Source organism: Homalodisca vitripennis, chromosome 3 (genome assembly GCF_021130785.1).
Source record: "Homalodisca vitripennis isolate AUS2020 chromosome 3, UT_GWSS_2.1, whole genome shotgun sequence".
Taxonomy (NCBI): domain Eukaryota; kingdom Metazoa; phylum Arthropoda; class Insecta; order Hemiptera; family Cicadellidae; genus Homalodisca; species Homalodisca vitripennis.
In genome coordinates this window covers 103,907,332-103,934,455 of record NC_060209.1, presented here as the reverse complement: position 1 = coordinate 103,934,455, position 27,124 = coordinate 103,907,332, and positions in this window count along the sequence as shown.

Here is a 27,124-nt window from a genome sequence, read left to right as displayed (position 1 = left end):
TTCTACCATTTTCTAAGTATAAATGACTTAATTATATGTACCGTCAAAAAGCGCTCCTGTACCCCCTGTAAGGTTTTGTAGGGTTGGTTTAGTTTAAGATTAAGGTTGTGACATATTTTGAGCAAGGGTTGCTGTGAGAGGATTTAATAATAGGTTAGATTGGCAGTACAAATACCCTCAAATGAACCAACACATTTATTTGTGACAACATTTCATTAAATTGATTAATTGATTGCGTCAATCGACATATTAAGCACAAAACTTAATGTCTTAATACTTTGAAGACATATTTAATATTAAATTATTCATTACAATTTATTTTGAATTTAATTCATTATAACATTTACTAGTAATTTTGTAGTGTTGCAATAATAATGAGTTCATGGACTAACATGAGAAACTTTCTTTAAAATAGCTAAACATTTACATGAATTTATATTTTCGAAATTGTGAACATTTAAATAGATATGGAATTGAAAATGATTAATGAACCCTAAAATATACTAAGTTCTTAAAATTACTTACATTTTATTTCACATCACACTTATTACGCCTAGAGATATTTTTCCGCACACGAACACAAACACTCCCGAACTTCACTTTTCGAATTCCCGGCCTCCACTTCCACCTCTCCTCCTTGTTCTTCAGTTTTGATGTTCTTCTCCCGCCAGCTCATTGACCACGCCTCTGCCAAATCTCTCCATCATAATTGGTGAGTAACAATTTTCCATATCAGCATGGCTGTCCCTTACATTGTCGCACGGTTTTTACAAATAAGCATTTCCTGTTTGTTCACCATCGGCGTCTGGGCGGATGTGCGTATCTACTTACATCCGGAGGATGTTTGTCTCGAATTGCAATACGAGACTTCCTTTCCAGCAACTATCTGTACATCATTCTATGAATTTTATTTTACTAATAATACATATGTCTTACATTCCCCTGGCTTAATGACGATTCTACCTACGAATCGTACTTATAGTCTAATTAAGGTTATCCATTGGGTAGTCACGTTCATGTACTGTAGGCTTCAGAAATTTTATTTTGATGTTATTAATGTGGATGAAGTAGAGGGCTATAAAAAGAAGTAGTGTTATTATAGAAGTCCAGGCTAATAAAATGTACAAAATGAGTTCCGTGTTGTTTACTATGTTGTTGTCGTCGTGTTCTTGCTGGAAGTGGTGTTGTCTTTGTAGATTGTGAACAAAGCAGGTGAATGCTCAGGTAGCTCGGAGAGTAGGTAGTGTTGTTGTGTTGAGAATGCTGTGTAGACATCTTCCTTGTTGTCTGCCAAGTCATGTATTTGGTGTTCTGTCGCAATGTCAGAACAAAATTCGAAGAAATCTCCGACGAACGTGAGCAATCTTCTGTTTCTATCTGGTTGTTGTCTTTGGATGAATGGGAGGTGTTCTGCTACCATTTGTTGATGTATGAGGGTTTGTAATGTGGAAAGGTTGTTCTGTATCTTGCAATAGGTTTGGGAGTTGTTGAGGGTTTTGAGGGCAGAATTTTAGAGAGGGTTGGTTTTTGGGTAAATTTTGTTGTATGTTGAAAGGAATTTTGTATATGATAGGGATGGAACTGATATAAGGTAGTGTCTGAGGCATTGGAGTAAAGTACGCTCCTGTGAAGATTTGTACTAGAGGCTTATTGGGTTCTTCTGTGTTGTGGGTTGATGTGCTGGCAAAGGTGGTCAAAGGAGGCATGGCAAGTGCTGTCAGTAGTAGTAGTAGGAAGTGCTGTAAGGACTTCATCTGTCTCGTGGGTGGTCGGGACGGTTAGAGTGCTGTAGGCTGGTGTCTTGTAGATTGGTGTCTTGTAGACTGGTTTCTCAGGTTGTATTTGGGTTTTCTGGTGTCATAATTCTAAAACTTAATATCTACAGGTTACATATACATTTCAGGTTAATATTTTATAATTAATACACATTTATGCCTAAGGTTTTATTTACAGAAATCTTTTAATGACCTCTCGATGGTGTGTCGTATTTCCATAGGTCTATGTAATAATATTTACTAAGCATCTTGGTCTCTAGTGTTCTTAAATAAGGTTCGATATTATGTTAATTTTAACGATACTACGCACTTTTGTTTCTGAGGAATATGTAATGTCCCTTCTTTGTGCTTATTGTCCATAGTCATTATTATGATCATAATATATGTTGCCAAATGAAGGCTGTATAGTCTGTTTATGAGCAATATTGCCGTGCTAATACATGCTATTTAGATATATGTTACTTTCCTTCAATGTTAGATTAGCTATGTAATAATTAAACATGTTATATAAGTCATTTACATGTCATATATTGAAGTATTTGTTTATCCTAGGATTATATAATATAGAACATGTATGTCTCTTTCTTTGAGATGCATCTCAGGAAAATTGAGTCCTTGTAGGGTATATTATGTTAACACTGCTATCTACTAACTTAAATAAATATGATATATGTAGTATACTTTATCATATTTTATATTCTTTATTACTAGGGTATGTATACACGTATCCCTCAGGTAAGTATAATATGTACGTTGTGTCAAGTTAGAGTACGCTTTGTTACTGCAGTAAACGAGTACGTGGGAAACATTACTTGCATACTAAGCTGTCTGAACCACCAGGGCCCTTGGCGACCCAGACCGCTGGTACAAGGCAATGCCCCCTAGTCATAGTCACAACATAGTCGGTGTAGTATAGCGTGGGAAGTTAGTTGAGTTAGCAGAAAACTTATCTGCCTGGGAGACATACCAGAGTCACGGTCAAGTCTTACTAGCCAGTCTAAGTACGGTTACCGTGGGTTACAGGCTCTGCTCGTGTCGTGTCGTGTGTGCTGTGTTAGTGTCCTGTGTATTGGGATTATCTATACCAATATCTTTGGTACGTGTAACCTATCACTTAATCACTAAATTACAGTAAACCTCACATTAAAATACAAAGTTAGGCGTTTTAATTTTCTAAAACTTTTATGTCTTTATTCTCTATCGTTTTCCGACACAACATCGAGATTTTAATATACATTTTTATTTCTGTTAGACTTACTTCAGTGACTCTCAAGGTTATATAACGTTATAATGAATCATTCAAACCGTAATCAAGTTAACCGGTCTCTCAACTCCTGGAGTATAATACCTATTCTTTAAAGCGATTCTTGCGTGACTATGTGGTAGCTTTTTAACCTCATATATTATGAAAGTATTGCGAAGATACTTTTCACTCTCTTCAAATTTTTCTACAAGGCAGTGAGTGCATAGTGATGTTCATGAGAAATATTGCATATATTATTCTTGAATATTTTATTATTGCTCAAGTCCCTTCATATTTGTTTTATATTCTCTTATAGAATAATTTCATTCTAGCAACATGTATTGGTTGTTCTGTTAACCTTCTCCTGTGGTAAATTTCTACTGCATATGTCACTTCGTTAATTTTTTTCTTGACAACGAAAGGACCTCTAAAATGGTGTTTGAAATTTACTATATTTTTTTGTGTGGTCTTTCGGGAAATGGACCAAGACTTCATCGCCGGGGTTTAAATCCAAATGAGTTTTGCCACGGTCAAAGTATTTCTTTTGCGCTTCCTGGGCTTTTTTCATGATTTTCGGCATATCTTTGCGTATTTGCTCTAAAATTTCTATATTTTCCAACACCATTTTTTCGGGATTAACCTGTAAATATATACAATCAGACGGTAAGTTAGCTTCGTAACCAAACATGAGGTAGTGCGGTGTGTAGCCTGTTGAAATGTTTACAGACGTGTTGTAGGCAAAGGTAACTATTTGTACGTATTTTGACCAAGTTTGGGGTTTTTCCACAACGTAATGAGATATTGCCTTGATTAGCGTGTGGTTGTATTTTTCAACCGCACCTTGTACTTGTGACATATAAGCAGCGCCTGGCCTTTGTTCAATCCCGAGTGCATTTAGTAACTGTGAAATTACAGAATTCATAAAGTGCGTTCCTCTGTCATGATTAATAATTCTAGGAAATCCAAATGTGCAGAATAGATTTAATAATTTTTGCGCTACTGTGTTCGCATCTGCATTTCTACAAGGGGTTGCAAATGCCATTCTAGTGCAGGCATCGGTTGCAACTAGGATATATTTGTAACCATTACTTTGTGTAATATTACCTACAAAGTCTATTGTTATTCTGTCAAAGGGTTTTATGGAGGGTGGAATAGGTTGTAGTAGGCCGTAATTTTTGTTCGTTTTTAGCCTACGTAGTTGACATTCTTCACAAGTTTTTGTATATTGGAGGATATCACGGTACATATTCGGCCAGTGATATCGTAATTTTATTTTTGAAGCTGTTTTGTAATGTGATAAGTGTCCACCCGTGTAGGGGTTGTCATGGAATATTTTTAATATTTCTTGTGTTTGTTTTTGGGGTATAGCCAATAAGTTTCTAGTTTCTCGTCCGTTGAAAGTTTTGAAATATAACAATCCATCTATTTCTTCGTAATGTCTTGAAGCCCGTCTGATTTTTTTATTTACCGCCTCAGGTGAGGTCATCGCAAGGCGTATTTGTTTTAAATAACTGTCTTGAGCTTGTAGTAGGGGTAGATTTGTCTGTATTAAAGTATTGACAGTTAAACACACGTCCGTAAATTCTTCATCCAAAGGTTGTTCTAAAGGATTTCTGCTTAAGGCGTCTGCTAACACGTTTGTAGCGCCACGTTTATGTTTTACTACAATGTCGTAGTCTGTTAATGACAGTGCTAATCTGTTTAATCTAGTGGAAGTGTGCTTAAAATTTTTATAAAACTGTAATGCGGCACAGTCCGTATAAACTGTTGTTTGTCTACCAAGCGTGAATTCTCTGAAGTAGTTCACAGCATAGGTTAGTGCTAGCATTTCACGTTCAGCATTACTGTAACGCATTTGGGTATTTGAATATTTTTTTGACATGTAATAAATTGGGTACATTCTATTATTTTCTTCATCTAACTGTACTAACGCTGCTCCGCATCCAATCAAACTGCTATCTACATAAATGTGTGCTTCCCTGTTGTCCTTCCAATGTGATAGTAATGGTGGGTTTGTCAAAATTTGTTTGATTTTTATAAAAGCCTGTTCACATAGATCCGTCCATTTAAATGCCATGTTTTTATTTGAATCTTTTATTATCTCAGTAAGGGGTTGTGCTATTTTGGCATAATTTTGGATGAATCTGCGGAAAAATCCTGAGCATCCTAAAAATTGTCTCACTTGCCTTACACAAGTTGGTCTTTTAAATTCGGTGATAGCTTCTACTGACTGTTTTTGGGGTAAAATGCCTTCCCGTGATACCTCGTGTCCTAAAATGTTTACACTTTTGTAGAGAAATTTACACTTTTTTGTATTTAGTTTCAAATTAGCTTTTTCTAGTTCTTCTAATATAGTTTCTAGATTATGTAAGTCATTTTCAAATGAGTCACCATAACAAATTAGGTCATCCACGTAACAGATGACTTTATTATAAAGGTGACGGTTTAATATCGCATTCAAGGCTTTACTAAATAATGTGGTTGAAGTTGAAAGTCCCATCGGCAGTCGGCAAAACTGTAGAAGTCTATCAGGTGTTTTTATGGCTAGGATGGGCCTATCTTCTTTCCTAACCTCCATGGAATAAAATGCATTTTTAAGGTCTAATTTTGTAAATGTGTGCGCTTTGTTCAAAGAGCTTAAAACCAGGTTTACTGAAGGAATGGGGTGGGCATCTGTTTTCAACTGTGCATTAACCTTCCTGAGATCAGCTACCATTCTGTCGCTTCCATCTTTATTTTTCACTAAAAATACTGGGCTTGCATATTCTGTGTAATCCTGACATTCCTCTAATATTTTTGCTTGTACTAAATCGTCCAATAATTTGTTTAATTTTTCCCTTTCTGTTTTACTCTGCCTATACGGTGGTGAGTTTACAGGTTTCGTATTTGGTTTTAATTCGAGTTGAACAGGAGGTATGTTTGCAGGAGTTAAATCGATTACCTTTGTTGTAAATATGTGTCTGTATTTTTGTAAAACGTCAAGGACTTGTTTGTGTTCTTGGAGGGTTAAATGTGGTGAGATATCAAATACTATGCCGTCCTTATCTGTCAATATTGTTTTTCCTGTGTCAGTTGTAGTGGTATGGTGTTCCAGGGTAGGCTGTGCTTCGAGAGTTGGGTAATGTATATGTCCTATCGTAGTATGTGCGGGTATCCTTTTTGGGAAATTTGATGCGTTATAAATATTTACAATTGTATCTGTACCATCTTCCCCTTCTGTAAGATATGCATGACATTTCTTTTTTATTCTTAGATTCCTATCTGTTTCGATGGCTGTTCGAGACTCTATACCTTTTAAAGAGCTAATCCTAATGTGCTGATGTGGTGCTATAATTATGTCTTGTGGGGCTGTTACCTCTGTTACTTGCTGTACTTCTAATTCCTGTGTGTTTTTAAAATTCTTGATGTCTAACTGCCACTGTTCATTCATAGGTATTATATGTTCAATCTGATATTTGGTAATTTTTATTATTTTATTTTTATAGTTTAACTCCACGCAGTTCTGAAATAGGAATATGTTTCCTACCAATATAGGGCTGTTTAGATCAGGTGTCACATAAAACGTGTCTTCAAGTATTACTTTGCCAATTTTTATGGCGATCTTTGTTGAACCCAAAACTGTTAATGGTATACCGTTAGCCGATATCAACGAGGGTATGTTGCTAGTATTTAATTTTGTTTCACAAACTAGGTCTGCTCTAATAATGTTTATGTTACATCCTGTATCTATAATGCAGGGTACTGGATGTCGAGGGTTTGTGGTCAAGGCTACGTCTATTGTTAGGACAGGTATCTTCTTCTTGGTTTTATTTTCGCAATTAAATATGAGTTCATAAATATCCTCTAATAATAATGTTTTATTTTTCCTCGGTCTGTGTATCCTGTCTTGCGTTATTTCTTGCAAGTTAGTACAATCTATCATATTCTGTTTCTTCTGTTGCTCTATGTGATTTAAAATCTGTATAGTGTCTATCTCACTGGTTTCTTCCAATCCAGTATGTGTGTTTACCTCCCCCATACTACAATCTGGGTCCTGTTTTACGTGCGCTACCCCCTTTAATACACTAGGTTTTATCTGTCGTGTGAAATTTTCTGAGACTGCAAGGTTTCTTGTAAAGCTGGGTTTATTTATATTTGTTGTCCCCGAGGGGTTTGGTTCGCTTAGGGTTGGTGTTGGATTGAAGACAGATTGAAGTTTTATGGTGTGTATAGGCTTTTGCATAATAGGTTGTTCAATTTCTTCCATCTTCTTTAAGGGTGGGAATTCTTGATTATAATCTATGGCTTTAAATATCACTTCTGAACTGGTCTTTCCAGGGGTTGATAGTGGTATTACTTTGGGGTTAGTTGGAGTAAATGTCATAGACTTTATATATTTGTAAGTTTGTCGATTCCTTTCGTTAAGATCTATGGTGTTATTTGTTTTCGCTTTTGATAAGGGGGAAGTTCGGTAAGGGTTAGTGTGACCTCCCCCTATTTCCCGTTTTTTTGATGATTTTGTTTATAATAATTAGACTTGTAACATGATTCGATATTGTGGTTTGTTCGCTTGCAGTACCTGCAGAACAGCTCTTGTGTATTGTTGGTTTTAGGTGCCAAGCAGTTACTTTGGGTTTGAGAAGTTAATGAACGTTGCTTGAACCAGCATTGTTCAATATTATGGTTGTCTTTACGGTAAATAGTGCAATACCTATTTTGTCTAGCAGGTTGTAATTGGGAATGGTTTTGTCTTCTCCTATCACTGAAAGTAACGTGTTTAATCATAGGTGGCCTTTGGGTTTGTTTGGGGTAGTTTGAGCTTTCCATATATCTATTCTGGTGAGGACTAGGTGTTCTATCATATCTTGGCTTATATTTTAAGTTTTCATACGAGGATGGAGATCTTTTGTACCTGTGGTTATGATTTGAAATTTGGTTTGTAGTTAGGGTAGCTACTAAATTGGTTAGGGTGTTAACTTCTGTTTGTAGTTTATGGATGATGTTTTGTTCATATAAGGGTGTACTATAGGGTCTGTTTGCTGCAACCCTATTGTATCTTTCTTTGTTTTTCATTTGTGTTAGAACTAGCTGTTCTGTAATTTTTAAATTAGTCTCTAGATCACTTAAGGTGTCGTTTTTCAGTCCTATAACTCGTTCACAGATTTCTGGTTTTAGTCCCTGTATGATAAAATGTATAATTTGCTTGTCCTGTATTGTAGGGTCATATCTTCGGCATGTTGTTAATATATCTAAAAAATAGTTTAGTGTTGGCTCGTTCTCTCCCTGTATTTTGTGTTCTAAAATCATTTGTAGACTCTGGGTTTGTGCTAATGGAGTGAAAGCCTCTATGAAACTTTTAGCAAGTTGATCCCATTGTATGGCTTCCCCTCGTTGTTTTTGCCTGTAGTGTTTGAACCAAGTTAGTGCTGTGCCTGATAAATGCGCTGGGAATAAATTAACTTTAGTGTTATCTGTCCATCTGTTTGAAGTTGCTGCAACTAAGAATTTGTCTAAAAAATCTTGTGGATTTTCGCTCTGGAGACCTGTGTAAGTCCCAGCTGATATTAGCGGTATGTTTTCCCCCATGGTTGCTGTGTTCGTTCTGTCAGGTAGTGTGAGTGGCTCGTAATGTTGTGCTAAGGTTGGGGGTGCTTGTGTCTTGATGTCCGCCTCAGGGTTATGTACTATGTCGTATAAATTTGTTCTCTGCACTAGAAAATCCTCGATTGTAGCTAGATCCTTATAGTTTTCCCTGTCCTCTTCACTTAGGTGAGTTTTTCGTGTAGTTAAATAATTAAATATGGTTTTAATATTAGGGTGACTTGCGCTTATACGTGTTAAGTTCTTAAGTGCCGCTAGGATAGGTCTGAGGTCTGCTACAGTGTCTGTGTCTCTAGATAGAATTCCATTTTCATTTAATATTTTTATTATGTCACTTTTGGAAGTCCTATATGTGTCTAATGGTATTAAATCTTCATGTAGTATGGTTTCCATTTAATTATACATGTCCATTGACGTACCTCGTTAGTTTACTTGGCGTTACTCTAATTACGGGTTTGAAAATATTTTTGAGTTATTGGAAATTTAATTTATCTTTTAGGTAAATGAGTGGTTTGTCACTGAAGTAGGCTATTTTAGTTAAATACTTTCTTATAAATATTATTTAGTTCTAATTTATACCTAGCCTATGAAACTATGTGCTCGCCCATGTGAGGAATTTGAATGCCAATCGAGTTTTAGCGCCTCCACCATGTAAGGTTTTGTAGGGTTGGTTTAGTTTAAGATTAAGGTTGTGACATATTTTGAGCAAGGGTTGCTGTGAGAGGATTTAATAATAGGTTAGATTGGCAGTACAAATACCCTCAAATGAACCAACACATTTATTTGTGACAACATTTCATTAAATTGATTAATTGATTGCGTCAATCGACATATTAAGCACAAAACTTAATGTCTTAATACTTTGAAGACATATTTAATATTAAATTATTCATTACAATTTATTTTGAATTTAATTCATTATAACATTTACTAGTAATTTTGTAGTGTTGCAATAATAATGAGTTCATGGACTAACATGAGAAACTTTCTTTAAAATAGCTAAACATTTACATGAATTTATATTTTCGAAATTGTGAACATTTAAATAGATATGGAATTGAAAATGATTAATGAACCCTAAAATATACTAAGTTCTTAAAATTACTTACATTTTATTTCACATCACACTTATTACGCCTAGAGATATTTTTCCGCACACGAACACAAACACTCCCGAACTTCACTTTTCGAATTCCCGGCCTCCACTTCCACCTCTCCTCCTTGTTCTTCAGTTTTGATGTTCTTCTCCCGCCAGCTCATTGACCACGCCTCTGCCAAATCTCTCCATCATAATTGGTGAGTAACAATTTTCCATATCAGCATGGCTGTCCCTTACATTGTCGCACGGTTTTTACAAATAAGCATTTCCTGTTTGTTCACCATCGGCGTCTGGGCGGATGTGCGTATCTACTTACATCCGGAGGATGTTTGTCTCGAATTGCAATACGAGACTTCCTTTCCAGCAACTATCTGTACATCATTCTATGAATTTTATTTTACTAATAATACATATGTCTTACACCCCGTAATGTATTGTTTAAAATTTTCATAAAAGTAATATATTTAGCCATACCGGCATATATATTATTTCGAAAGACCAAACCTTCAAGGTGTAATCCGAGATTCAGTGCTTTGTATTCTGTAAATACATCTAATATGTGGCGTTTAATTATACATTTATGGTAGCCGTCGAATTATCAAACAAGATGAGACATAACAAGTTCTTGATTGTAATGCACTATGTAAAGTCCTACAGAATCTTTGAATGTGGGAAACAGAGAAGGCTTAGGCAAAATAATCACAAAATGTGTATCTTGCTATTTTAAATAAAAAAGGAATTGGATTAAAAGTAAGAGAATATATTATCTTAGCAAGCAAGTCGTGTGTTTAGTTTGACGGCAAATGTGTTGAGATTATATTCGGGATTATTGGTGAGATGTAATACAAAATATAGTATTTTGGAATTTGTTCGGCTCAAAATGTACAAGACTGTATACATGCTCCTTATTTACATTATTAAATGTATAGAAATGCGTCTCTAAAGGAATTATATGAACTTTTCCTTAAATTTATTTAATCTTAACAGTCACACATGAACAGAGTTAACTTAACGGATATTTTAGTTTCTTTCGTCATTGATACGTTATTTGTTTATATTGAGAATAATTGAATAAAAGATATAAACACAATACATGAAAAACACTGTACTGATATATTGTATACCCACTATGTCGATTACTGGTTCCGGGCGTAAATGAGCATCAATTAATTTCAAATTTGACACATGAGCTCTTAGAGTATTGCTAATTAGTGATAACAACGGATTGTAATTAGCTCGTTACTCACATGTTCGTTACAAGGTAATTACGCCGTAGTCCCTACAGAAGGGCGGGCGGACTTCATTAGCGTCTGTCCGGCACTGGCAGCAACGTAGCGGTTAAAATATAAAGTTAAAAACCGTGTATGCAGTGTAATATAAGTTTTCATAGCTAAGCGATTAAGTATATACATCTATAAAATACGTATATATATATATATATATATATATATATATATATATATATATATATAAATCACCTAAGTTAGTATAAAAGTTGTATTTATGTTTTTGTTTTACTTTATAGAACGTAGATTAGTTTCTAAACTGTTTAGCCTCAATACTATTTGCTAAAACATTAATATAAATAATTTTTCATTAAAAAGTTTTTAAGTTGAATAAATATGATTATTATGTAAAAAACCAATACGAGCCACATCGAACATTAATCAAGTTGGATATGTCAGACAGAATAAATAGTTTGGCAAACAAGTTACTTAGGTGGAATATTTCAAAATCACATGTCAATTCGCTTAACGCAAAACGCTTACCCTCAGCACGTTTGCATTGCAGTATTAAATGAGCAGCTTGACACAGAGATAGTGTTCATAGAGTCGAGGTATGATTTGTTTGTTGTGATTCCTGATATATGTTAAGGTACGGTTTGTTCACTCCAAAAATGATTGTAGTTATTTATTACGTTAGCTATCCACCCGAAAACGATATAAGAATGCACATCTCGAAACTACCAATTGACTACAGAAGAAGAAATTTACATCATGTACTACTTATTTATTATATCACTGAATGAGGGAAAGTAGTATTGACAATGGATCTTGAAAAGTTCCTCCAAATGTATTTGTACAATATATTGAGTAAAATATTTTCTTTCAAAATATTCTAGTGTAAGTAATTATCTATAATAAATAAATAAAATAATAAACAATAATGAATTGCTTGTACCAGATTGAAGATCATTTCTCACTATTCGAAATACATTTTTAAACAACTTAGAAAGAATTTACAAATGTCACAAATAAATTGATAATGTATTGATAATAAACTTACATTATTAAGCCTTCTAGAAGGATTTAAAAATAAGTAGTTACATCTAAGCAAAATGAAAGCAGAGCAAAGTAACCGAGTTGAAGGAAGTTCGCTAACTAATTATTGCTACTTTGTTAAGTCTTTGCAGATTGATCACAGTAAATATTTCTTTTAATGATTAAAAATGTTAGTTGAATGTTGCAAACATCAGAATATTTTCTTTAACTAAACCTCAATCTATGTATCTAAAAATAATGTTTCCTTACAATTGCTACGGTGTTAAAAAAGTTATAATGTGATTTCGAAGTAAGTTTACATAGCTTTTAATTAGTTGAGACTAAGAAAAAGTTCATGTAACGATACTCAATTATATTATTATATATATATATATATATATATTAGTAATGTGGAAGGTATTTCCCCCAGGCGTTTTTACTCACTCCTGAGTACCACGGGAGCACGGGAGGATCTGTACGTTCATATTACAGGTCAATCTGGCTTGATGTGTGCATACAGTTTGGCCTCTCACGTGTTAAAGTAGGCGAGGAAAAATAGTTTCAGCGAATGTATAATTTTATTCAGAATGGAATATTTAAAAATTTGATATATTATTAAAAGAACTTCTAGGAAATACGTATAGATGTGATATCTATCTTCGGTAATATTTTAAGAATATTATCAACTAATTCATGAATGATAACAGTTTGTTATCCATTTATATTGTTAAGGGTTTATTCGTAGGGTTTGACTATTAAACTAAAATATGTTTTCGGAATGAAAGCTCACATATAAACAAAACAATATAGATGTGCAGGAAATAAGATAACTCGATATGGTGCCGGATGTCTTGTTACAGTGATACATCGTACATCTGGACTGATATAAACAACGAAAACAAAAATTTCAATATCTGAAACAGGAAGTGTGTTCTCGTATTGTTGTTGTACAGCTGGTTCAACACGTTAACTTCCTTTTCATTTTCCAGCGCAAAATACAAAAAGCAATGCATTTTAATCATAAATCGCAGTAATTATGTGATATATTTAAACTTTTAGTGTCTGACGGATATGTTTTGTGTATTATTTATTTAAATGATCTATTTGGAATTTATATCTTTTATTCCTTTAACTTCAGTGGCTAATATCTCTTAAGTTACTAGTTTCGGGAAGGGTGAGTATTTATTTCCAATTTTCATCGGCTAGTTAAAAAGATATATACCTCGTAATAAAAATATAAATAAATAGGTGAATTTCACATTTTGCCGTCATTAGTAAATGTCATATTAAAAATGCATTATTAGTTTGGATGTTCATTTTCACACCGCTGATGTGGCCATGACTCTCAATTTTGGAATATAATATTAATAAAAACATGTTTTAACGTTTAGTTAAGACTTCTTATGTAAACTACTAAAATTTATGCCACAGTAATGAATATTATCCTTTCTTTGGAAGCACATCGCGCTTCGCAGTTTGAAACATTTTCTTACTGATTTGACCTGTATATTTATAGATTTATTAGCAATACAATCTGATCAACAGTTATGTACAACCGGGAACAAGAACAAAAAATTAAAAAAAAGAAACACTGTGATGACTGTTTGTGATAAAGTCGAACACAATAAAATTTTTGGCTTAATTTAACGCTTTTGAATATAAAAACAAGGAGTACGAATGTTAGTAGAAAAACGCAGGAGTCAAAGGATCGTTCTGACAAACGTTGAGGTTGAGAGAGCGATACGGTTACAGAGCCGATATATATCAACATCCTTCCTTCCTTCTCTCAGGGATATGCATTGGTGTCACAAAACTCTTCTAAAGACAAACACAGGTGTCTCTTAATGGTCATACATAATCAGTAAAATACCAGTCTTAATGGGTATCACAATATCAAAAGTCCTTGTTTAGAGGGAATAGATTTACATAAGGCTTGTATATGTAATGCAAAAAATGTAAAACTATTTTCATTCATAAGAAATAGCAAATCAAATCCCAAATCAAATAAATCTCAAACTAATTATGACATGTGATATGTCGGTAGTGATAAAAAGGAAGTATGAGTATGAATAAACATACTAAAAGCATTAAAGTGTGTAAAATTCATCAGTTCATTCAGAACAGGATTATATTCGTGCCCTGTGTCTTGATAAGATTAATTACCTATACTTTCACAATATATACAGGCTTTCAGTCCTTTTACTGGAAAAGTTCCATAACCTTGACCGACCACTAGTGATAAGACAGTAGAAGATTTATAAATTATTAGCAACTAATAAAACTTAGTAGGTGGAAAATAACATGGACTTTTGAATAGAAATTCAATATATTTTATTTGTACACATAGTAACTGCTTTCATCTTCAATTTTCATCTGCTCTGACTCACTGCCTTCCAATCCAATTAACCCAATTACTCGAAAATGATTAGGAACATGAATATATTCCAAGAGATACCTATTTTAATTATTGATTACTTATACCTATTATATACATGTAACTTCATATTCTTACATCTAAAATAAGCTACATATATTTATAAAAGTAATAATGATTGTGTTAATAATCGAAACAAATGTTATATCCATCCCTTATTATGATATCTGACAAATATTTACAGCTATAAGAGAATTTGCAAGTAAGTTAACTTTGAAGAAGCGCACCAAAGAGACACTGTTGAAGTTTTAATGCTAAACAACGGGCCAAAGACTCGATGGCGATAAATAGCTGAGTTTTTCTGCAAAGATTTCTGGACATGGAGGCTGAACTGTCTTTTTTTGCAACTTTGGGTAAATCAAGAAGCCACTCTGAATTTTGAAAAGGGGAAGCGTGACATACGATACTCCTGGCAGACATTACTGCTATGTCAGCTGTCATGTCCAGTGATAAATTGGTGGTGTCCTCCCCATGCCAGCAAGAGGTAATCTGATCACTAAGACTTGGACTCAATAAAAAAAAAAAACGTCTACGAACTGTCTGAACGCCGCTACTCCGAGGGCCATTTTCTGTAGTTTTAGTTGCGTAAATCGGCTTCTGAGCAGCAGATTCATTATAAGATAAATATTCAATACAACGAACCACTCTTTATGTGCTTGACGGACTTTCTGGTAATGCTGGCGTCTCTCAGCCTTCTTCTCCACTTACGTCTCTTGCTGTATTCCATACAGTGACGTCAGTGCGTCGCTGCGAGTGACTCTTGCATTCTATCTCGAGAATGGTGGCATTAGTATTCAGATGTAACATCTGAAATCATTTTTGTATTATAACATTTCAGTGCTCCGACCGAGTAAATATTAATTGATCGTTTAGGCAAAAGTTACAAGTAATAGATGGAATGATGGAAGACTTTGTACGTGTGCAGTATTGACACCTTAAACTAAACCGGGTAGATATTGTAGTTTATGTAAATTTTTTTTAATTAGTCAATTTTTTTCCAGTAGATTTTCACCAGTGATGTGTAATATTTATCACATCTTGCTTTCATCAATTAAAGTTTAGTTCGTGTGTTCTTCATAAAACCCAGCTCGATGATGTTATCAACTGACATATACATCAGAAATTATGCTAACCTAATTACGTATACGTTACATTTGTTATATATTTAGTGACCATATTCCAAGAGATATTTCTAATAGCCCTTTAAGTAGTTTACAGTTGATATTGAATTAGGTTTTATTCGTTATATTTCAGTCTTTTAGGTATCTAATGTGCAATTTAATAACACTCTTTTGTTTATAGTTTAGCTTTTCAGTAATTTTACAAAAGTATAATTTTGTTACTATTGTTACTATAAATCTGCAAGTAGCGAAATGAGTTATGGATATCGGTGTCGACAATCTTACAGAGTATTCAGTTTCTACTTCATTTAATTATCTTAAGTTTCAAATCTCACTATAAGTATTAGATGCAGTTTAGTTTTATATATTTGTTAATCCGCATTCACAAGGTCTAATAACCAACACTAATTGTAAATTAGTACTTAGTTAGCTTAACTACTTATTATTTTATATATAATGCAAAATAATTAACAGAATAAGAGTAGATTCAGAGTAACAAGTAAAATTAAAGATATTCTTGTTCTTAGTGTTTATGTATTATGAAGCAACAAATTATCTAAAAAAAGTATTTAAGAACGTGTATAAATGTACATTCGAAAGTGAAAACGAGGTTAACAGCACATTTTGTTGGATTTTTTAATGTTACAGAAATTATAACTGTTTACACTTACCCAGGTATTTAAATAATATTTTCATATTCCCTTTATCAGTAACTTGTTCACATATAGTGGTGTTTTGTACTAACTTTAAATACTTTTAAGTGAGAAATGCTGCAGGTAGAAATCAACCTACAGTAATTAAAGATGGGTTCTTTGATTGCAAATGTATAAAGTAGAAATAAAAACCACAAAGATTTTAATATATGTATTATTCTTACTTTTTAAAAAACACTATTCTTACAAATTACATTAGTAATATGCCCCAGATAGATTCTTAATCGAAGTGTTCCTCCAGGGTTTCGAATACAGGCTCATCGAAACTTCTCTGCTAAGCGTGCCTGTGTTATAAATTATTGGCTCTCTAACGGGTACGGGGCACAGGTCTGTAAGACGTGCATTCTGGGTGTACATAAGCTATTTAAGGTATGAAATATACGCTGTGAATATACGGTGCTTTTGAATTCCAAGTGCTTGTAATAGGCGGCCAATCACTAGTATCTCGTACAAGATAATAATTGTATTTTAAATATAAGTACATAATACAAAGGACGGGAGAGGGGGTTTAAACGTAAGACAATAATGCCACATTTGAATTTTTAGGCGTTATAGATTTTTAGTTGTGGTATTTTAACGATTTTGATATGTGATTGAAAATACAGTTTATACTGAAACATGACTAAAAATTACAAAAGAAATTACAGTTTAAACGTCATCAGTAACGTCTATAAAAGAGTAACTGACAGTGTCCAGTTGTCCGATAAATAGCAGAATGCTCGAGACAGGTAAGCGGTTTATTTGTAATCGGATCTCCACCATCGTTTAAACACTACACCGCCTCCTTGATAAAGTCATTATGTTGAAAAAAGAACATTGTTTACTACATTCCTTGTATTTTAAATTACAATAGGTGTATAAGAAAAATATTTTCTGAGTGGGAGCTTATATTCTTATACAATAAATAATTATAAACAATATGTACATTACATAATTTGTAAATATATACATGTAAGCTAAATATGTTAGTGCAGTAGTTATTATGTTCTAAGGTAGTAATTTAGTTATCATACTCAAATAATGTCGGTCTATTTTGTACAGGATTTATTATTATGTAAACAATAATAACAGTGGATTTGTGTTGTGTCCTGCTCGTCCAATTTTCTCTGCTCTTCCCTACATCACCTGCTTACTAATGTTACGTTGAAATCAATTAAGCTCCTAAAATATGTTATAATGTTTAGGTTTCGTCTCTAAAACAACAAGTCATAAATTTTTGAATTTAATGATCTTGAAAAATATTACATACATATTTTTTAATATATAATCTTATTAAATACAACAAATAGTGAAATCGTGTGGCTATAAATAAATTTCCTTTTTATTCTATAATTTGAAACTCTTTGTGAAAGTACATAAATTAACTTGAAAAGTTAAAAAAAGAATAAGGAAATAATATTTTTTACTGAGCTTTTATAACTGTGTACGGAATTAGAAGAAATATGTATCTAAAATATAAAAATAGCATTTACCCTCGGATTTTTAAGCAATTACGGGTAATTTTATTTCCAACGCTATTGTTGAGTTTCTCTTGTTGCTACGATAAAAATATAAAAGTGTATATTTATGGCCATTTTAATTTACTCCGGTCATAATATTTTACGTGGCATATTTGATTTTGCTCTTGTCTTTGTTCTCTGTTATGACATATAAGCATACACAGGTCTGGGAAGCCTACTTCTGTTAAAGACAAGTAAGATGGCTTTTATAATAGTATTTAAATTATATATATATATAATAATTAAAAGCTAGATTAATAAAAGCTAGATAGCAACTTGGTATTTGATTTCTGAATTACAGCACTATGAACAGGCATTGCATACAAAATATTTGTTAAAACGACAGTTAAGTTGTGTTTTTTCCGAAACTAATAATTATATAACTCGTGCTTAACACCGATTCCGGAACAAATTTAAATATCAAGGTTTGTTACTATAACTATAACTGACTGTAGATGTTAACACATTTATAATGATTTACGTGATTGAGTAACACACGGAGAGTTCAGTTATGTAATGATATACATTTTTAACAATAAACCAAACTAAAAGGTACGGTGAATTTATATTATGTAGACGCTTCAAAAACCGTTGGGTACACCGGTTATCGCAAAATAACCGGATCAAGCAACGTCGAGCGTGGCTGCTGCTTGGATGGGTGACCGCTGAGCGATCAAGCCAGCCCGCCTGCCCGGCCATTGGTGGTGGTTCGGAAGTCACCTTTAACAATGAATGCAAACCTTATATTCATTATCTTTAAGCCGTTGGTCCCCCGGGTAAGTGTTACAGAGGGCTTCTTAGTCCTAACTTCGCCTGGTAAAATAAGACATTTTTACTTTACGCTTCATGGAAATTATAGTAATAAATATTTACCATTCAAGTTATTTATTTGAAAATTGTGTGTTTAAGAAAATTTAATTTGTAATTTTATGTGATTTTCAATTTCACGTTATAAAATATTTAATTATTAATACTAGTATTTTTACAGTCTGATTGGTATTTATTTTAATACATTTACTACCACACTAATATTAGAAATATTATTTGAATTATGTCTAATTTGCTCAACATTGTTCGCTTGCGTCTCCAGTAATCCCTTAAACAGTGTTTTATCTTCAAATTGCAATATATATTACTGTTTAAAGGTAGAAATAAACATAAGGGGGATACGTCATCTGCTATGACAAGTGTTAATCAGCTTCTAAACCAACGAGTTTATGGCCGCGACGTTGTAGTGTTTAACAGTGCAGGATATCCGATTATCGTTACCCGCTTACCTGTCCCGGGTATTCCTATATTTATCGCTCACCTCAGTACAATCGAGTTTTACTTTTCGAGAAATTAAAACAGTTATCACCATTCTCTGGCACCGGGTTACCTCTACAACAATCTCTATAATTATTAGATGGGTTAGATTATAGAGTGCAATATATAGTTTTACTTAATAGTGCAACAAGGCATGCTACCTATCGCTTTCATGAAACACTAGGTTATGGTTTTATACAGTACAAATTAGCTATCGTCTCCTAGAGTATCAGGTATGCTTCAGGTGCTATAAGAGGTAATAAATCATTTATTCGAATTGAAAAGAGCTGTTGCAAAATAATCTGTGTTTGTAGTTTTTTTACCGTTTACAAATTATTGTTAAATCCATTTTCGACAGATATTCTGATTTACTATCCTGTTTTGACACGTTAAAAAACTGGCCGAAATATGAGTACAAAGAACTGGCTGGGCAGTGAAAAAGAAAATATATTTTTAAGAACTAATATAATTATTTGTACATTGATAGTCATGAATTTATTATACTTATTATCAAAATAGTTACTGTAAAATGCATTAATTGATGGATAATATATACAACTCTGATAACAGTGAAAATAAATGTGCTGCTTTATTTGTTGACATAACAAAAGCATTTGATACAGTTGATGATGGTATACTTTAAAATAAATTATGGTTGGCAGGAGTACGGGGTCATGCTTATGAATGGTTAGTAAGCTACCTAAAAGATAGAGAACAATATGTGAAAATTGATGGCAAATTTAGTGAGTGTGAAATTATTAGATATGGAGTGCCCCAAGATTCAGTTCTTGATCCAGTCTTGTTTTTAGTATACATTAATGAACTGTGCAAAGGCAGGTTACATGGCCGATTGACAGCGTTTGCTTATGACACAGCGCTATTGTACACTAATCCAAATCTACTAGTAATTCGCAACTTAATGCAGGAAGATTTAAATTATTTGCGTTTTTGGTTTGATAAGAATTTTATGATATTAAGTGAAAAAACAAAAAAAAAAAACATTGCTTGTGATACACAAAGGAAACTAAATTTTGAAAATCCGCTATGTTATCATGACTTAGAGTGTAAAAATAATAGCAACTGTAATTGCTTAAAGTTGGAATCGGTGACTCAAATGAAATACTTAGGTTTAATAATAGATTCAAATCTTTCTTAGAAGAGCCATGTAAACGAATTAAAGAGAGAGAGCTGGTGGAACTGTTGCGAGTTTTTACTTGTTAAGGAACGTTTGTCCAAAAAAATCCTGATTAACATGTATCATGGCCTAGTTGGATCTCGATTAAGATATGGACTAGCATGTTGGGGAGGCACTTACGTCAGCACATTATATCCTATCATAATCCTCCAAAAATCCTTCCTCAGAATCATAACCAATTTCCGTTTTACTGCATTCCAGGCCATTATTTATGGAGTTAAAAATTCCTCCCTTTCATAGTTTGTATATTTATAAAGTTATAAAAATATTTTTTATCAGAAGTTCAAAAAATTTTGAGGAACGGAATTTACCTTATACAATTAAGAAGCAATTCTGTTTTTGTTCCTGTATGAGATAGTGACTCTTGCAGCATACGCTATGAAGTACAGGTTTTGCATACAACCACAACAAAGCATGTTACACGACATATGTGTCGTACTTCTTGTTAATAAAACCAATACAGTTTTTCAAATGAAAGTATGATTAAAAGTATTAATTTAACAACACATTTTTCGTAAACTCTATTTAGTTAATACAGGGCATAGGTTTTCTTATATAATCAGCATAATCTAAGTAACGCCAAACTGAAAGGCAGTACGGAACAATGTGCTAAATCCAAAGATGCGTTGAACCTTCGTTGCGTTGTTAAAAAAATATCCAGGTTTTCGGGATAATCTGTTTCTCCAACCAGTGGTAAACTTTAGACTAAAGCTTGATGGTATCTAACATTAATGCCTATTAGTTTTATTTAACGCATTAAAAGAAAGTTTATTAGTTGCATGCTAATCTATTAAGTTCCTTCACATCAGTTTGGGCAAAAAATAAATTGGATATATTGTTATTTAATGTGTAACAGACAATAATAATAATAAACGTTTATTGAAAAAAAATAACATTAATTTGTGTCTTCAATGTCAATATAGATATCATGACTTGAACTTAGCCAGAAAAAGAAGCAACTTTTAACAGAAGCATTTTAAAATTTCAGCTGTATTTTAGAAAGAACCACAGTGAGTAAGTTAACCAATTTTCACTCATTATGAAGTCAAGCCTTTCAAATAAGAGGTTTGATGATAAATAAAATTATTTTTGCTTTAGTCGTGACAGGTAAGCGAGTTTTGCTAATCCGATCTCTGCCATAACTAAATATTGCAACACGGTTCCCGTAACTGCATCAACAAACTCACATAACAAACTAAGCGAGTAAACTGTACACATGTTGTTGTTACATCACTTTAACAAAACCTTTCACTGATAATTTGGTGTTGACGTTAGTGATCCAAACTAAAATAAACGTATTTAGTGGGTTGAATTTTTATTGAGCCTGAAAAAGCAGTCACGTACACAAAACCTCATAAATAATCAGTGATATACATTTATACGGTTTAAAAAATTAAAGTGATGAGTTTTTCAAGGCAATAAAATTATTAAGCTATTTGATATACTTGGAGTAAATACAATTTTAACCTATACTTAAGTATGTACGAAGCAAATATGATATTTGTACTGTTCTAATAACAGATCAGCAATTAGTTTTATAATTAAAACATTATAACATAATGTTATAAATGGAACACGTTCTAGAATAATTTTTCATCTTTGCGTATTATCTGTACACTTGTTTATAGCTGTGGAGCACACATATCTTACGGAAGCTAATGTTTGAATTATTTTATTGGAAGTCATATTCATTTAACATATTAAAGAACTTGTGGCTACAAAGCAGAAAACGCGTTAAATGCCATCGTTCTTAATACTTTGGTTAAAATTGAAATACCGAAATGTATAAGATACATCCGTAAACTATCATAAATATGTCTTTGCTCAGCGTGGAGATTCACAAAACAACACCTGTGGCGATATATCAAATGGAGTGTGGTGCGGAGAAATACCTGAGAAGAATTATAAATCTAGATGTGTGGATCAGATACCTTGGCTGAGTAAACAACGTGCATTACAGCATTACTGAAAATGTTTGTAGTTGTTCACGTGTTAGAGTTGACTCATAAAGTTTAAATTTCGTATGAGCTATACTCTCTACTGATTATCTATTTAAATTGAGATTTTTAAACATCGGTAGATTGGAAATTGCTCTCTGGGCCAAGGATGCCCACCTCTGTGGAGCGAACGCGTAGCCCTCCACTCACACTTCAAATCTATCGTACGTTTCATCTTGTTTTAGAGTTCTGTATTAACAGTATGTTAATTAATAAACCAGACTATTATTATTAACGGTTAAATGACGATCCTGCACTTAAAGCGTGACGTAACTGCTAGTAGACTTTCCGTAACATTCTTCTTATTACAACAGTAATTTGTAAACATAAATATTTGGGTTGCTATCTTGTAAGTTATGAAATCCATAATAAAATATTATTTTGCGGCAACGTAATACTATCCTGCTCTTTAAATGTAAATGGTGTTGATTTTAGTTATTATATATGGTCAAAACTGCGTAATACATATAAACAGCCGAACTGCTACTATGACCAAATCGGAACGGAAATTCCCTCCTACTTGAACAGTGTCATTGCTATATTAAAAACATCCAAATTGGTTACTACAATTGCTACAGTAGTTTTTTGGTTAGATGAACCGTCGTATGTAACTGGAACATGCGAAGGTATCTGGATAAGGTCCAAAAAGCAGAGGTCGTGTTTTGCATTAATGCTCTTCCTAATTTCTAACTCCTGTGTGGCAAGCGAGTTTGGTTATGTTCCAATATTGAACTGCATTATAAATTTTTTATTTAAGTGAATCTTTACCACAATATTGGCTGTGTTCCATTAATAATTGAGTTTTATTCAATAGCTTTAGTTTTTTCGACTCGTAAAAATTTGTACGTTTCGTTTATTCCTCACCAAATAAACTATTTTAACATTTCAAATTATACAAATAATCTTTCAACCTATACTATGATATATATTGCTCAATATTGAGCTAAAAAATGGCTTTGGGTAACTTATCAGCAAAACTGGCTACAAAATATTGAGTAACGTTAGACAAATTTTTACAAATTAAATCTTTCATTATCACGCAAACTTGAATCTTAAGTGCTTCTCTTTCCAATATATTAATACTGACCGGAGTAAAAATGAATGTTAAAGCGGAAGTTAACACACGCAAACAAAGTTGCCGAAATTATTAGCAGAATGTAAAGAAAAGGTTTAATGTAGTTTTCAATGAGTACAATAGCAAATAATTTTGTAACGTGTACAGTATATTCTATGAAATTATAAAATTAATCGCGATTTTTTATTTTGTGTATCTCCCTTATTTAAACATAGATCATAGTAAAATATTTTAAAGAAATAAACTAATATAAAATCGAACATTAAGAACACGTGTAGTCAGTCGCTTAACTTTTTAACTTTATTTTATGAACACATGGAACTATTAATCTTGATAAACAGGGCTTAAAATAGTTTAATTTGACTATTTGATGACCCATAAATAATTATTATAAACCGATTTAAAAAAATTAATCCTTTTTATGTCTTATTATTATGTACATATTGTAAACCAGTGTGTACCCTTGTTATAAGCATAAATAATGTAAATTTAGACGGGACACTTAAAGCGAAAGTCCTAAAGTTTAGTTAAAGTGAACCACTATCTAATACATGAGATATATTTAAAGACAGTCCATAATAGCTATTGTATGCAAATAACACTTTGAAATCGTCAAAATGAATCTGGAAAAATAATGCTTTCGTTCCAAATCCAAATTTTGTTTTGTTTGAAATTTATATTTATAGTAAGTACATAAATTAAAGAATTCAACGAAATTAAATAAGTACAACACATACTAAGTATTATCACACATGCTAAATGTAGCACATCACGAGCGTTGCAGTCCATAAAAATGAGTAAGCGTGTTCAATTATTGATAAAATTCAGAGTTACCTTGTATGATATACTCCCACAATGTAACAGACCACTGACACTGCAATGAATTGATATTATACATTAACTGCCAATAAATTTCATTGAAATCCAAGAAGTGACATCCATTTATAGTGTCCCTTCTATATTTAGTTCATCGTGTTTGCAAAGAGCTAGAAACCTCCATTTCCATTATATACCCTGGGTTAATTTTATTGTCAATATTAAAAGGTCGCGCAACGGGAATTTTCAAAATATAAGTGCGTGCAATGAGGTGGTATTATGGTATAACTGCTTTAATTAAGTACTATAAAGTTGGTTTAAAATATTTATGATGGCGTGTAATGTCTAGGGAGAATTGCAATCTGTTGGTAAGTAGAATTATCAGTACACTTCTTCTTCTTTACCTTATGAGGGTGGTATATTGTCAAGTACTCAGATCTCATTGGGAGTTGCATTCCCTGAATGTATAAACTGCGACCTAGTCCAGTGTATAATTTCCGCAATTCCACTCAACTATAAAAACATACGAATATGTCTTTCTGGAAGGATATCACCTCCCCTTTACAAATACCAATGGTGGGGAAATCATCCCTAGTTAGCACAGGATATTCAAAGCGTTGAAGTTTTGAGTTGCTAGTTGCATTGAGTTGCATTGTATACAGAGCGAATTATTTATAAATTTCAACTCTGTGAAGATGTTCCCGATATAAATAAATAATATAAACATATATTCTAGGATAGAAGATCAAATTCCTAAGGTCGGATGAAAATCTCCTCTCTTCTGTCAACTTCAGGTAGACCACTACAAGACCTGCGTTCTACAATTATGACTCTTTATTAATTGCTAAGGCTAAAGATAAAGTGTTTACCAGTGTACAAAGAAGTGCACAGCCTAGAATTGCACAGTTGAAACTTTAAAATGCACAGTCGCCTTATAATATTTGATTTGATTTTGTTTGAATGATAGAATATGTTTTATGCAAAACTCTGAGTTTTTAAGCAAATAATGCGTGGGAGAATATGATTTTACATAATCATATTATACAGTGATAATACTGTAACACGAAGTACATAAATGAAGTTTATTCAGGAACTGATTGCTTAGAAGTGCATTATTCAGCGTGAAACTCAATCCACAGACTGAAAGATTTCATCATATGGAAAATATGGTACTTAAGAAAAGGATGTAGCATACAATATTTGTTTAAATATGATCAAACATATATAGTCATACATTTTCTAACTAATAATAGCTTTATAAATGGTCTCAACGATTCCTCTGAAAATAAAACATGGATACAGAATCATATCTAAACCTAAACCGTATCTTGAATTATATTTTAGAAATTATAACACATTGCAATATAAGTTTTTATATTATATATTTTTACTAAGTATAAATGATTATATTTTCCTGCGAGTAAATTGAGTTTGAAAAAATGTTTCTAATACAAAATAGTTTTATATAACAATCTTTTACAATCTTTAGTGTCAGAGGCCATGATAAGTATGTCACTGTTACCTGAAATAGGGACTAAAAGTAAAAGAATCAAGTACCCCCACTCTTACAAAGATAAAAATGGATAATATGCTATAAACATAAACGCTGATCGATACTAAGTTTGTAAATTATATATTTATCCATCTTAAGTATATTTTAAACCATTTGTTAAATACGATAATTGTAGCGCCAGCAATGGGAAAACTTTTAAATATGCTGTCCTAAAATTACACCTAAAACTTATTTAAAATTTATTTAGAGTTGTATTTAAAGAGAGTATAAATTTTATAGTTTGATTACTAAATAGTCTTACTTAGTTAAGAAAATGTATTGTATTGTATGTAAAATGTATGTAATGTATTCAACAAGTTTATATTTCGTTTGCTATAATTTATAGTTAACATGATAACTCGGACTGCAACACAAAAAGAGATACCAATTTCAACATATTGTTTTAGGAATTTGATTTGGGATTATTATTATTACTATGTGATAGGGAACAATCTGTTCATGAAAATGAATACACATTAAGGTCTGGGTTGAAACACTTCATTATGGTATCATTGATTCTTTATCTCCTTAAAGAGACGGAAATTTTGAATTCAGTGCAGAATTAAACAATAGGATGTGACCGTCCAAATGTGTTGTGTTGCTGTATAAAATTAGACTTTACCGTATGGCATAAGTTACTAAAACAACGTAAATATTTTTTTGTTATCTGAGCTTTAGCGAATTCTCTTCTATCTGGTTTTAAACACAATCAAAATTAAAATGCCACTTACATCTAGATCGCATATCATGTAAACAGTTTATTGTCTAATATTAAGACACATTTTTATTTTTAGTGAGACAGATTTGTTATTTTTTAAGTCTATATTTATAAAGGCCTATATTAAAAATAAAGGCCCTAATTAAATACCTTACTATTTAAATATCAACATATTATTTTATATCAATTTAAGTAATTTATTGCACCTAAAATAGAAGAATTAGTGATGCGATGCTATTAGTAAATTTAATATATTTTAAAGTAGGCAGAAACTTCTTTTTCGCACATTTCCATGTGTGATTACAAACATCAGTTTCAGAGAGCTGGATTTATCTCACAATGCGGTCAGCGGTGTTCAAATCAAAGCCTTGATTAAATATATTGAAACTGGAGTCATGGCATTTTTATTACATACTGCGTTTTCATTTTATCTGTAATTATAGCAATGCATCAAGCCACCAATACATTTTCATAACTATGTGAGACTTAAATAACTAAACGATAACATTTATGTTATCTTTTGTACAGATTTAATTTGAGACGTAGTTTTATATTTAGCATATTTAAGAGTTTTTCCATTGCTAACACAAAAATTTTCGTACTTGACAGATTGTTTTAATTATTCTTGAAATGGGACAAATTTATCATTTAAAATTGTTTTATTGTAAGAAATAATATTTGTGTTCTTCTGGGTTTAATTGCTAATTTACTTTTCATGTTTCTAATGTATTATCGGTTTTT